This window comes from Prosopis cineraria, unplaced genomic scaffold (genome assembly GCF_029017545.1).
Source record: "Prosopis cineraria cultivar Desert tree isolate PC_DT_omini unplaced genomic scaffold, ASM2901754v1 PC6, whole genome shotgun sequence".
NCBI classification, from domain to species: Eukaryota; Viridiplantae; Streptophyta; class Magnoliopsida; order Fabales; family Fabaceae; genus Prosopis; species Prosopis cineraria.
The window spans coordinates 5,335,679-5,351,762 of NW_026555337.1; positions in this window are offsets into that span (position 1 = coordinate 5,335,679).

Here is a 16,084-nt window from a genome sequence, read left to right on the forward strand (position 1 = left end):
CAGAGCCAAAAATTAGCTTCCCATTTAACATGCCAATTCCTATTTAAAAGTCTTCTAGTTGAGTCAAATAATATTAAAAGAAATGATGGCCACAAAAACCACAAAAAAGGCATGGATCTATAAACTATAAGTTTGCACTTTGCACAACCACCCAAAAAAAAAACTCTCCATCTATACTACTCCCTTTTATTTAAAATATAAGCGGTTTTTAAAAGTAATTTGTATACCAATAAAATCTCTATTATCACAAACATATATATATATATATATATATTTTTACTCTTAATCTTAATTATCAATATACTCTCTGATGACTGAGAGATTACATTTATATAAATATTTAAGTTAATAAATATAAGGCATATAATGACATATATATATATATATATTAAATTATTTATATTCTGAATTAAAATTAGTTGGAAAAACTGTTTATATTTAAAATAAAAGGAGTATAACCGTTCAACCGGCAAATTGGCTTTCATACTATAAAAAAAAAAATTATTTCTCACAATACTACACTTTCAATAATATTTACCTGAATACTACAAATTTAAAAGTTGGCTTGATTAGCACCGAGTTTCAATTTTTTTTTTGTCAAAAACGTACATAGAATCTCAAGCCAAGTTCTATTTAATATAAAACAAAAATTATCTGACCTATCATCTCTCTCTTCAGCCATTTTTTTTTGTCAGACATAGATTAATTTTAAAAAAATTAAATACACATCTCATCTCCTCTCTTTTCAGCCAAGTTCTAATCAATTATCTAGGCAAAATTTAAATTATACAATCATTATTCTAATATCATTAACTTCGTTAAAGACTAAATAATCAATTGAAGTCCCTAATCAATTGAAATTGAAATGTTAATGTCTAATACAACATTAGACGCTTGGATTAACCGAACAAATCACCATAAATCTCTAAAATCATTAAATGAGATGTTCTGAGTGATACTAAATCATCATAAGTAAAAATAATAAAATTGCTAACATATTTTAGGTTATACCATGAGTGATGCTAAATTATCATGGATCTCTAAAATTGTCAATCAGGATATTATGAATGACACAAAGTTATTATAACATCTCTATTTTTACTCTTCAAATCTAAATAAAAAATTTATAATCATATAAATATTAAAGAAATTGTGTTTATTAAAATACACTAGTAGAGTTTAATTTTTAAGATGTTAAGAAAGTACTATAAAAATTGCATAATATGTGTGTGGGGGGAGGGTTTATAGATTATTAATTTTTGAAAAGAAAAGAACGAAGAAGATTTGAAAAAAAAAACAAAGAGGAAAGAGAGAATGCATATCAAAATGTGGAGCCAATTAACTTATTTTATTATTTCAATCCCATTTCTTTTTCTGCACGCATCACTTCCTCTTTCTTTCTTCCTGTCTTCCTCTCACTCAGTGCATGATGATAAACTAAGACAGAGAGTGAGCAAAATTTTAAAGATGGGGTTCCATAATAAATACCTTGAGTATGATTTCAAACGTTTTCAGACTATATAAATGTTCTAAATATTTTTTTTAATCACATACTTTCTTTCGTTTTTGATTTCTTGATGATAAAAAACCTACGGTTTGATGTAGTTTTAGTTTTAAGAGACTTCAAGTGATTATTTAGTTTTTAATAAGTTAATAATGTTGGAATAATGATTGTATAATTTAAATTTTACCTAAATAATTGATTAGAACTTAGCTGAAAAGAGAGTTGATAAGATATATATTTAATTTTTTTAAAATTAAATAGAACTTGACTTGATAGAAGCCAAGTTCTATATCTGATAAAAAAAAATTGACTGAAGAGAGAGATGATGGGACAGATGTTTGTTTTTATGTTAAATAAAACTTGGCTTGATAGAAGTCAAGTTCTATGTACGTTTTTGACAAAAAAAAAAAGTGAAACTCGGTACTAATCAGGCTAATTTTTAAATTTATAGTATTTAAATAAATATTATTGAAAGTGTAGTATTGTGAGAAATAAATTTTTTTTATATAGCATGAAAGTTAATTTGCCCCGTTCAACCCATTTCAAATACGTTTGAATAACCTTGAAAAAGGAAAGAGAAAAGGAAAGAAAAAGACGTGGCGCAAAATTAGGCCCGGTGGTCCTGTCTCTTGAGCCGGAACCAATAGACCACCTACTTAGTGTGTTTGGATAGCGGTTTTAATCAATTATTTGAAGAAAAAATTGATTAAAAACCAAAATTATCCAAACAGTTATAAAATAGGTTAATTATTTTTAGGCCAAAAATTGATTTTTTCCAGAAGCTGGGAATCCGAGCTTTTGTCGAAAAGCTAACAAAAAAGCATTGGAGAAAATTACAAAAAAAAAATTCAAGAAAAAATTGCAAAAAAATACATAATTTAATAAAAATAAAACTAAACTCTCTTTTCTTCTCTTTTTTTTTAAATAAAATTCAAACTTTGTATCCTTAAAAAAGTTATTAGCATAAGTTCCTGTCAATCATCACACTTCACTCAGCACTTATTATAAGACTAATTCAAATAAAACATTAATTAGTAGAAAAAAATTAATTTAAAATTTAGAGTCATGACAAAGATTGTTGCAAAAATCTAGAGAGAGAGATTTTGCATCATTTGTGACATTGCTACATTTTCTATATTGTCAAAATTTTAAGGCGGTGCTTAAGGTCTTCGTCAAATATGGCTCATATTATAATATCATTAGAGATTAATTTATATATTATCATTTTTATTAGTTTTTATAAAATTAATGTTTGATATTTAAGAATTAAATATTTTTCTTTTATTAAATTTATTTGAACTAAAATATATTGAGTTATTTATTTGCGTAAATTTTTATAAATAATTAGACATGTAATTTAAATAATATATTTTACTTCTTAAATAAAATTTAACAAATTTAATAATATTATATACGAATATATTAATAATTGAATTTTGAAAATCAATGTCATTTATAATAATTTATATAGCTAAAATTAATTCTGATTAAATTATCTAAACATCTTTAATTCTGTCAAAATTAATTTTAAAAAAATGGTATGCAAATAGATTACTTTATAACATAATTAATTATAATTAAAATCTATCATTTAATCAATTATTTTTATAATTTATTATACCTAACTAAAATTCAAATGGATACTAAATATTTTTCGGTTCTTGCGTTGCCTCTATTAAAATGGCCCAGTTTTTCTTTGACCAAAAAAAAAAAAAACCAGTGATTCAGCTGGCGTCCTGGCTCCCCTCCCACCTAAAGTAACGACATTATTTTGGGTAGAAGTTACAGTTTGATATTTTGCCAACTAAATGTGTGTTTGGATTGATTGAATAATCGATCCTAAACCCACAAAACCATAGTTTTCTATTTTTTTTTTTTAAAAGGACCCCAATACCCTCTCTTGTTTGTTAATCGATTTTGGACTTTGAACTCCATTTTTAAAAAAGCTGACAGCACACCTACATTTGCGTATTAATTATATCTTTTGCTGAATCAATTGTATGTAAAAAATTTGAACAATTCAAATATACCCCTATGTTTGGCTTGTGAATTTTGAAGTGAAGCACCTCCATATATTTTTCCTTACATGAATGCATGCGAAGTCCTCTCTATTGATAATTGCTATTTGTTTGATCCGTAAAGTGTAAATACTTATATACATTTTCCCCTTTATCATACTGCCAAACTATTTTTTTAATTATATATTGGGAGATTCGTTTTTATATATTTTCCCTCTTAATGTTTTTTCTAGTATTTAATATTTTTTTTTACTTTTGTTTTTATGCCAACCGAACATTACAATATAATGCAATTTAAATATTAAATGAATCATTATTATATATTTATTTGTTAAATATATGAAAAAGGATTTAATAATATTATATGCAACTTTATTGATATTTACACTAAAAAGCTCATGTCTTTTATGGTAATTTGTGCATTTAAAACTGACTCAAATTAAATCATTTAAACATTTTCAATTATGTTAAAATTAAATTCAAAGAAACAATATTTAAACATAATTATAATATAATACAATCAATTATAATTAAAATTAATTATATTAATTAATTTTATTATAATTAATTATATTCAACTAAAATTCAAACTCAAAAAAGTTGAAGAGATTCCTATCAAAGAAGAACTGAGAGATATGCTTCCCCTTTATTAATATCAAAACAAATATAAAAATATATTCAGCTGCGTTATTTACCCTTTTTTTTTCACCTGACACTGCAATTCAGTGCTTACCATTCGTAAATTCGTACATATTTTTTATTTCCCTAATCCAATAAATTATAAATGCGCATCTATTGTGGGTCTGGATCCTCTCAAATTCCCGTCCCTCGATGGTGAGAAAATCCTGACCCTGCTTGTGATGATAATTCAAGATGATTTTTTTAATCATTTTTTATTTTCAAAACTTGTTCAAAATATTATTTTTTAGAATTTTTTTAATATATTTTTGTTAAATAAGTCAGACTAGAGTTTAAATAAGTCAGATGTAAGTCCCTACAAGCCTATTCTATAGATTTTTTCAAAAAACATAAATATAAAACAAGACATACAGTCTGATTTATTCAAATTATGACTTAATTTATTTAATAAAAACACATTCAAAAAATTACTCCGTAGTTTTTTGAACAAGTTTGGAAAATAAAAAAATGATTAAAAAATCAGCTCAAATCATCATCATGAAAATGTATTATAAAGTAGTGAAATAAAGTGTAAAAAATATTTTTAAAATTAAATTATTTTAATATGAGATGATGTGGCAAAATATAAGACATTAAATATAGAGTGAAGGGCCAGGATTTTCTTGCTGCTTAAGGACGCTGAGAGATGAGAATCTGAGAGGATCCAATTCCCATCTATTATCGAACATACAAATCTGAAGTCCAAGGTGAAAAGCTAAACCCGTTTTTAGGGGAAATAAAGAAATTATTTTTTCCAAGTGGATGTATCTGAGATTCAAATAAATCGAAACATTATTGGTTTTCTTTGAATGTTTTTTTTTTTTTGTTGGGGGGGGGGGTAATTGAGTTCTTGCAATTCTGTATTTTGTGGCAAGGCTGTGCAAAAGCTTGAAGATTCAGTTCAATCCAATTCATCTCGACGCAACGTGATGTAGTCAGATCTTAAAAAAAATGTCTCGATGCATAAAAAAGCGAAAGATCCGACAAGGAACTGAAATGTCAAACCTTCCCAAAGAATTTTTTAATATATCCATATGTATATATAACGTCTTCAATTTTTTTAATTGTATTCAAGTTATTGGGAAACATATCAGGTCAGTTGTTTCACTTGTTTGAATAAGGATTTGCATACTTTCCAAAGCGTCCCAGCACAAAAGTTGGTCTGCAAGATCATGTCATTAGTTGTTTTGCTGTTGCAAATAAGCTTTCATAAATTTTAAGTATGGAGATTTTGTTACCAAGAGCCTTACCAAAAGAATTCTAACTTGAATACTTTTTTGTTATTAAAGATTGTCATGGATTTATTATCATTTAGTTTTAATTTTGTGATAGGCTTTGCATGGTTATAAATATTTTTATTGTCTCAATTGAATTTATTAAGTTAAATGCATTATCTCTCACAAAGAGTACCCCAAAAAAAAAAAATTGAGGTACTAGATTACTTAGGCTAATTTTTCAATCATATAAACCAAGTCTAATCCAGCATAACCCAACCCAACCTCTAGTTCTTTTTGAACTAAATCAAACCATAAACTGTCTAATCCAACCATTTTCATGAAAAACATTAGACTTTATGTTAGGTTGAAATACTGTCTGATTTGGCTAATGTGCAGCCCTATTTTTAGTATATTCTCCGTGGTTATACGCTTCAAATCAAGCATGGTAACTAATTTTATACTCTCTCGAAATTGATATAATTAATTCTCTCTTTGTGTATTTGTTTTGATTCATTAGTTATTACAGCCATTAAGAGAATATCCAGCATTTTTATTTGATTAATGATAACAATATCCGAATATACTTAGAATATATCCCAAGTCCCTTCGGGGACACAAGATATTCAGCATAAAATTTTCTTCTGATATATTTGAAATATATTGGATTGGATTTTCTAACAATATTTTAATGAGAGTAATCTTTATTATTTGAGTAAATGCGTGCGCGTTAGTTTATAGAATATGAGATTCCTTTTGAACATAACCGCGAGTTTATAATTGATTTGGTAAAAGTAATTGATAAAGTTTAGGGCCGGTAATATACGCATAAATAAGAAAAATGCTAACAAGAATCATTAAAAAAAAATATAAATGCAGTGCATGAAAAAGAAACGGGGAAAGCAAAAATTGAAGCATGATTTAGGTCTATTAAGGGCCTGCTTGTTTAATATTAAAAAAATGATTTTTGGATAATTTTAGAGATTTTACAAAAGGATATTTATTTTATAAAAATTTTATAAAAAATAGACATTATCTTATGTTTAATTATAGTAATAAAAAGTGATTATTAATTAACTGTTTTTAAATTTTTATTATATATTCCTTAATTTTTAGTTTATAACAACAATTTATTATTATATTATTTTAAAATTTTGTGATATCTTCGTGTATCTTATTTCTTTAAAACACTCTATCTTGTCTATCGTAATAGATAATTTTTAGAGCATATTCTTAAGATAATTAGAAATCTCAAATTTTGATTATTAGTTTAGACAAACATCACAAAAGCTCATAAAATATATTTTTTCAAAAAGCACTTAATTTTTTTTATGACATATTTTTTTTATAAAACAAATAGGCCCTGAACATTATTATAACATATACATATTACTCACTAAATAGTTAAATTTACATGACAATCTTTGAATGATTTCAAATGCCAAAAGCATGAAAAAAATTTCAGGAAAATCATTCAGCATATATACATGCATAAGTTCTTAAGCTTATAGCCTTGGACAAATCAAAATAGTTTAAGTGTTTGGGTATGCACAAACTGTCTTTACAAATATGTATTGAAAATGATAGGTTTTTATCAAAAAAAATATTTGAGAATAAAATTATGATATTGATTTTACATTTAACTTATCGATTGAGCATTTAGTAACCAGTGATTATAAAATCACTATACTAAGTTTATTTTATAACCATACATATAAAAATTATATATACTATAATAATACATCTAGTGATTCAATCAAGAGCAAGATCTACTTGAAAAAAATATTCACAACAATCACATCTGAAAAATTAATATATTATCTTGAAGCACAATAATTCAAAATTGATGTTGTCATCAATGAGACTAAACATGTGGTGTAATCTTTTTTTTCTTAACCAAGTTTTTGTCCCATTGAGTTTTCTGATAAAATTTTTAATGAGGTAGCATTGGATAGCATGCAACTGAATGATGTGCTCTTTTTTTAAAGTTTTTTTCTCATAGAATTTTTTCTAATTGAAGTTTTTAATTAGGCACATTTTTACATAATAGACATCCAAAGGGAAGTATTATGAATATTAGAAGTATGGATGTCCATGTCACTCAATTTTTTTATTTTCTCCCATGAAATCCTTATCATCATAAGTGTTGATTATTTTTTATATGTTAATATCATTCGTTTAACTCTTGATATAAGCTTATACTTATAAATAAGATAGGGCTGTGCAATGGACTCGATCAACCTGGTCTTGCCTAAGCTAGTTGGTGGTCAGACTTCAAGCCTAGCACCAAATTGGGGTCAATCCCAACCTTGCACTGTACATTGTATTTTCTTTTCAATTTTTTAAAAAAGTTAATATTTTATAATGCCTTTTCACTTAATTTTTTTTACGTATTATATTGATTTTTATGTTCCCTAATCCTCATGCATATTTTTGTTGTAATTTCAATGTTTCTAATCTTTTTAAATATTTAAAATTGATTCTTTACTTCATATCAAGTAAAAAGAATGAATAATCATTAATTATATAAAATTTTAAAAAATATTACTTTAAATTCTAACATTATTTTTATATTTTAATTTTTTAAAAAAATAAAATTCGAGCATCAGGCCAAAAGCTGACCTGAACCTTCAAGTAACTAGATATCAAAATATATACTTTGAATTTTATGCTTATTCAAATTAGCCAAAATATTTAAAACTTTTTAATTTTTTTCTTTATTTTGAAGCAATTTTAATTTTTAACTTAAAATTTTTCAAACAACGTAAACACAACAACACACCTTAAAATACTTGAGTGAAATAAAAAAAATGAATCAATATTAATATCAAAATCTAATTTAATGACCAACTCTTATTTGTCTTCTTTAGTAACATAAGGCTACCTGGCCCAAAAAAAAAAAAATACGATAAGGCTGGCTAGAAAATAAAAATTTGTTTTATTAATAAGGTGCAAGCCGCTTTGATGAGTGAAATTGAGGGCCTGTCTGATTGAAAAAAAGGGGAAGAAAAAGGAAAAATTCTACTCCCTTTTCTTCATTTTCAAAAATAAAAAATATATTTTTATTATACAATAATTAATATATTTTTAAATTGTTATTTTTTATTTTTTTAAACAAGTGTAATTATGAAATTTTTAATAAAATATTTAATAATAAGGATAATTATTTTATATACTTATAACTACCAGTTTAAATATTTATAACTATATTTTATTAAATAATTTTAAAAATGTAAAAGTAAAATTCTCTCTTTATATATATATATATATATGTATGTATGTATGTATGTATGTATGTATGTATGTATGTATGTATTTATTTTTGCTTCCCCTCCTCTTCTAAATTAAATAAAATAATATTAAAACAGTCCTCCACCCTCCAATGCAAACCTTCTCCAACCATCCAACCCTGAGGGTGTGGAGTGCGAGATTAAGAACAATTGCAAGTGAGGATACAACTAAGAGGGAGATCGTGAGTGACACTGAGATTATGTTTGGTATAATGAAAGAGTTTTTAATGAAATCGAAATTAAAATCAGAATCGAAATTGAAATTGAAATTGGAACTGAAATAGAATTGAATTTAAAAGTGTGTTTGGTATGATGATAAAATCCTGATATAATTTTAATAAAATACAAGTACTTAAAATAAGAAAAGACTAAAGTGTCCTTTTTAAAATTAAAAAAATTATATTGGAGAAGAGAGAAAGGACAAGCTGGAGAAAGGGAACCATGGAATCGAATTTCATGATGCATGTGATGGAATTAGATTCTGTCAAATTTTTTTGAATCCAAATTCTAAAGAACCGTAATTATTGCATGTCAAACACACATGTTAACAGATTCTATATTTCTATGTTTAATTTTATTTTTTTCTTTATGATTTCAAGCTACCAAACAAGACCTGAGAGCGATTACAATTGGAGTGAATGGAGAAGATGCGACTGAGAGATCAATTGGCAGTGTCGAGGTCGCGCGGCGACTGGAGAGACAAATGCAGAGGCACACAGCAACAACTACCAAGACTAAGACGCTTCTTAATCAGATCTGGTGAGCATTGAGCAAAGAAGAAATAAGAAGGACGAAGGCAGCCAACGGTGATGATGACCATTGTTAGTTCCTTCTTGTTTGGAAAGAAAAAAAAAATACAAACCAGTTTGAGCTTGTCCGAATTTTATCAGATTTATTCGAGCTTAACAAGCTCGATTTAAAAGTTTTTTTTGTTAAATGCTAAGGTGGGCTTTAAGATTTTTTTTTATCACCTCTAATTAAAATAAGATTAAAATATATTTTTCGCTCTCTGTTAAATATCTTATTTATTAGTGCCCAAGCTTGCTTGAAAGAAAATATAAGAACAAAAATATACTTTAATTCAATAAAATATTACAAAGCTGAATGCAGGGCGGTCTTTCCAAAGTTGAATGCAGGTCTCAGTTGCAGGAGGAGAGCGTGGGAATCAAACGGTGGGGGATGGAGGGAAGCGACTCGCGATCGAGAGCGGGAACAGGGTCAGAAACAGAATGGCCAAAATCGCGTGGGGAAAGCAACCCAAACCCAGAGTGACCAGTTGGCAAAGGATGAATCAGAGGGAAACACGTAAGCAAGAGATGCGGAGGTTGACACGTAGGCGGCAGAAATGTCCTAGGCCATGGGAGGGAGGGCTGAGGAAACATGGGGGAGACTATAGGCAACGCAACAGATAGACCAAGAATCACGTTGGATGAGAAGCACACACGTGGCATCACCATCCACCACAAAGAGCTGCACACTGCCCAACTCTCCAACTCCCACTGTCAAATCGCTATCAAAAGTCATGGCGCCTTTTTTATTTTTTTATTTTTTAAAAAAACATAACTTTTAAACCCCAATACTCTATTTATGTTTTATTATAAATTTTTATATTTTTTTACATTTTAAATTTTTAAATTTTTATTTTTTAATATTTTATGTTTATCTAAAGTTTTTATATTTTATTCATTTAAAAATTTAAAATATTAAAAAAATAAAAATCTCTAATAAAATATGAGTAAAATGTAAGTATTAAAAGTTACAATTTTTATAATTTCATAAACATATGTTAAAAACATACAATTAAAAAATAATGTAGCTATTTAATTATATTTAATTATAGGTAAATTTTAAAAAAATTTAAAATTTTAATTTAGTTTAAGGGATAAAAATTAAAAAAATTTTATTTATAAAAAAATTAAAATATTTTTTATACAAAATCACTCATTGTCAATTTTTTACTCCACTTATTAACTTATTAATATAATTTATAAAATTACACGAACTGATATATTAATAATTATATAAAACTTGATATCAATTATTCAATTATAAGTAGCAATATTATTTATTAAATTATTAAATTTACTTAAATTTACAAATATTAATTATAAATTACTGACAGATTTTATAATTTATTGACATTATTTATACATTACTGACAGGTCTTATAATTAATTGATGTTAGTAAATTAAAATATAAAATTAATAAATTAATAACTAATATTTTTAATTGTCTGACAAACGAATATAATTTACAAGTGACAATGATAAATTAACAAGCGACGTAAAAAAATTAACAATGAATGATTATGTGTAATAAGTGGGGAATATTTTCATTTCTTTATTATTGAAATTCTTTTAACTTTTTTCTAAAATGAACTAAAATTTTAAAATTTTGTTAAACTTACTTATAATTAAATAGTTACTGTAGTACTTAATTGAAATTCTCCATAACATATATTAATCAAACTAAATAGTACAACGAACCGGTTCCGCGAACATAAATAGCAACAACCTTCAAATTGAGATCACATCTGGAGGTTGCTCAAAGATATTAAAATTACACCATGGACCACGAGAATGGGGCATAATTCTACTTCAGGTACACCAACAGTCCAACACCGGCAGGGCCCTTCCGAAGTAAAATATGATTGTCAGATGCAGCCATGCAAATACTCAATAGAGTTGATAGTATGAATTAATTTGTGGCTCTTGCGTTGGCCCACAATGGATTGCAGAATTCATAAGGTTAATTGGCATGATTTGCATCCTGCACAAGCAAAATTACAACGAGTTGGTGGGTTCACGAGCCAATTTATTAATAAAAATGGTTTAATTTTAAAAATTATGAACTTATTTTTTATTAGCTTTTTATGGTAAAAAAAAACAATCATATTCTCTCTAAAAATTAATTATCCAAATAATAATAAAAGTTGTTCAAATCAAGTCATGCTTACGTCATCACTTAAATATAAATTTATTCAATTTGTGATCATTTCATTCTTTAATTTTTTTTACATAACTGATCAATATTATATATATATATATATATTAATAAAAACACAACTTTTGCCTAATAAGTTGCTTTAGTTTGTTTAAGGTAATATTTGAATTGACTTTCATTACTTTCACAATATTTGACCCAAATGTTACACTAATTGAATATAAAAAATTTGTCCATTTGCGAATATATACATGAATTCTTTTCTATAATCCATTCTACTTTTTAAATATTACATTATACAATTAATACCCCAAAAAAATTAAATTATAAAAATAAATTAACTTAACTAATTTTTCAAATATTTGTAAATTAATTATCTAACTTTTATATTTAAGACCAAATGAAGTATTACTTGCATATGATTATCTTTTTTTATGTGTATTTAATATTTTTATTAATAAGTTAACTATAATTAGTGGAACCAAGTTATCCTAAAGAAAGGCCAAGTTTCATTACTCAATGCTATTAGGACCTTTTAAATTTTTTCTGACTCGTAATTTTTTTGATACACATCACAACCCCAACAACTTCTACCTTTATATAATCTATATAATATATGTCTATGTTTGTTTATTGTCTAACCCCTCTTTGTAGACTAAAAACGTATAAGCATCTGCCATTTTTGTAATGTATACATTTTTTCACATAGCAATTGTTATAAAAAGTTGAGAATTCAGATAAATTAATTTTTTTAATATGTTGAATATATAATTTTTTATATTATTTATTTGATAAGTTTTTCCTATACTATTTATATTTATTATGATTAATATGATAGATTTAAATTTTTTTATATTATTTGTTTGACAAGGTTTTCTTATATTATTTATATTTTTATGTAATTTGTTCTCTCAGATTTGTAATGCAATAAACTCAAATAAACAATTAATTAGTATAAATATTAAAAATATAGAAGATTGTATATTAATTTTAAAAATTTGACCCCCTTTACATTTATAATAATTCTATCCCTGATTGTTCTATAAAAAAATTAACCACGTGTCTACATTTGCAATTAAGAGAAATTTAATGTGCAACATATTAATGATTAAATATTAGGATTTTACTAAAAAAATATTAACTTTGATATAAAATTTGAAAAAAAATAAAAAAATAACTTAATTAGATAAAGTGTTAGGCTTTAAGCAGATAAAAGAAAGAAAATGCACTTCAAATTTTGATCACAATACTAACACTGCTAACTAGAATAGAGAAATAAAATTAAAAAAAAAAAGAACTTTAAAGTATGAATGAGAGAGCATAGAAAATGAAGTAAGGATAATAAGTGCATGAATAAAATATTAGAACATTAGGTAAATAAAAACAAACAACAATATATTCAATCTCGCTAACACAAAAATAAAATGAAAAGAGCAGTTATTACCTCCGAATATATTGAAGAAGCCTCATAATATCTAGTCTCAATCTCGCTGCCGGTTTCTTTATATTTTCAATCCTTTATATAGCCAATAAAATACACACACATAAATTTTTTAATCCCACGTGTGAACAGAAAAAGCTAGGGAGTTACTTGACAAATAAAAAAGACTTAACAAAGCAATCACAATGAGACAAAAAGCAGAGATTAGGAAGAAAATATCACATAAGTAATAATAAGTTGAAATCGTTCAGATAGTGAACGATTTTATTTTCAATGAAATAAAAAAATAATTTGGCTCTAAAATTATTTTAGGCAAGAATGATTTTTTCAGAAGTTCAAATTTATTCTTCATTTGAATAATTTTTGATAGAGTATTTTGGTTAATACTCTTCATGGTATAGCATTTAGACAATCTCTTTTATTGTGTATAGTATTTTGGTAAAAAAGCTGCTATTATATAAATGAAGTAGAGTATAATAAAATATTTTATTTAACCTCATCTTGATCACATTTAAATTATATTATATCACTATTTAAATACATGTGCAATGTATTTTTATTGTTTTCTGTTATAATTTAAATTTAAATTAAGTAAATGTAAAAGTGTTAAGCACTTAGATTGTAATTCTACTTGCTTTGAATGCTTTATTATAAACTCAATTTTATTTTTTCATATATTTTTTAAATAAACTAGTTAGTCCATTTGCAGGTCCAAGTTACACAAGGCAAGTTAAAACCGCCTTATATTTAAGTGAATCCATTTTCTCCAATTCAACCCGTACTTTTTTGCAAGTTCCATATTACCGACCCTGCTACTCAGCTTTTTCATTGAGCCATCCCACTTTGGTCCTCAGCTCCTCTGTTGAGATGAGAGAATATTTGAGCCAGTCATATTAAATTTAAATATTTTAAATATAAGTATTTAAATATTTATTTTTATTAATATAAATTTATAAAAAGTATAAAATATTTTAATAAATATATTTATGAACAATTTCAACAATACAAATTCAATTTGAATTGTTTAAATTTAAGGTGAAAGGTTAATTTAATATTAATTTTTTTATAATTTTTACATGTTGACTATTTAGATATTCATTGAATAGTGCAAGTTTAAAATTGTTAACTTAATTTGTTTAGAAGTACATGTTAGAAAATTATCTTTATTTTTAATACTGTATTTACTAAAATAAAAATTACAAAAATTTTGCTATTAAATTCATACTATTTCAGAATATATCTAAATAACTAATTAACAAAAAAATAGATATTAAATTAAACTATTTAAATTAAATTTATAATATCTGGATTAGTTGGTGATCAACAAATTCATCGAAAAGTTTTACCATTTTACCATTTTTATAAATTTTATTTTGATGAGAATAAAAATGAAAACCTTTGAATTCGACGGTCCAAATCTTGTCATTACCCGGGCGGAGGAGGGAGGACTCAGTCGAAAGAAGCTGAGTCCCAGATGCGGGAGGAGAGCGTGTGAATCAAATAGTGGGGATGGAGGGAAGCGGGGAGAGGGTGAGAAAGAGGAGGAGGAAAATCGCGTAGGGGAAGCATCTCAGAGTGAACACGTAAGGAAACGGGGAAGAGGAAAATGCGGAGGACGCCACGTAGGCGGCAGAAATATCCCAGGCCATGGCAAGAGCATACATAGACCACAGAAAGCATGAGGTTAGGATGAGGAGCACACACGTGGCACACCGCCCACCACAAAACCACTGCTCCGTTGCTTTTCCTCGTTACGGTTCTCTCCCATCGCGCTGCCTTACCCCCCGTACCCCCCTGGTCAAATCGCAATTATAACCCCCCCTTTCTTTTCCTCTCCACATTGCCCTTTTTCACCCACACAGTAATAATTTTAAATATTTAAAAATAATCATCAGCATAATCCCCCCCCCCCACGGACACACACATTATAACATATATAAAATGTATACAAAATGCTATTCCGAAATCCTAAATAATGTAATTCATTTTTATAGGCTTTTATGAAAGCAAAATCAATAAACAAAATGAGTCTTTCTGAATCTTTCTCCATGTAAATAATCATTATTGTTAATTGATTTATTATTTTATTAAGGAAACAAAAAAAAAAATCGAAGCTGTTCACGTATAAAATACATTCAAAAATTATTTCCTTAAACAATTATTTTAAATTATTACGATCATAATTAAAGACTGATATTGTAAAAAGTGAATTAGAATATTATTTTAAACAATTTTTTCCCCTTTTGATATGCCAATTGGAGTTTGCAATTTGCCTGTTGAATATGGGGCAGAATAACCCACAGGCTACAAGTTTGTATAGCTTGTTTTAAACATGCAATCTCACTCTACTTCATTTTCTGTTCATCTAAACCTCACAAGATCATAAGACATTTTTTTTAAAAACATTATTCTTTCATTTAAAAATATAAAATATTATTAATTAAATTTTATTCTTAATAAATTAGTTACCTATTATCTTTATATTTATTACTATTAAATATTTTACAATAAATATAAAGTCATTCATTAATAGAGGTATTTTTTTAAAAAGATAATGATTACATCTTAAAAAAATAAAAATGTCTTATATTTTTGAATGGAGGGAGTATTATATTAAAAAATATAATATATTTTTAGCCTTTTAAATATAATTAATAAATTTTTTTAATCTCTACTTCAATGGATATAATTAATAAAAATTTTTAATTAAAAATTTTTATTAAATAAAGATAAACATGAAAAGATTATGTATTTTTAAAAACAATTGAATGATTAATTAGAAAGTAAATTCAATTAAAACAAGTATTTCATACTATTGAATGAAGAGGCTATTTGTGTGTCAATTTGTAGTTATTATTCTCTTATAGCTTTATTATGAAATACCTTTTCAAAAAGATGAAGGCTCTTTATTACAACTTACAAGTTATTTAATGAGATATTAATTAACTTTATTTGGTATTATTTTTATTTAAATTATTAATTATAAAAATGTAAT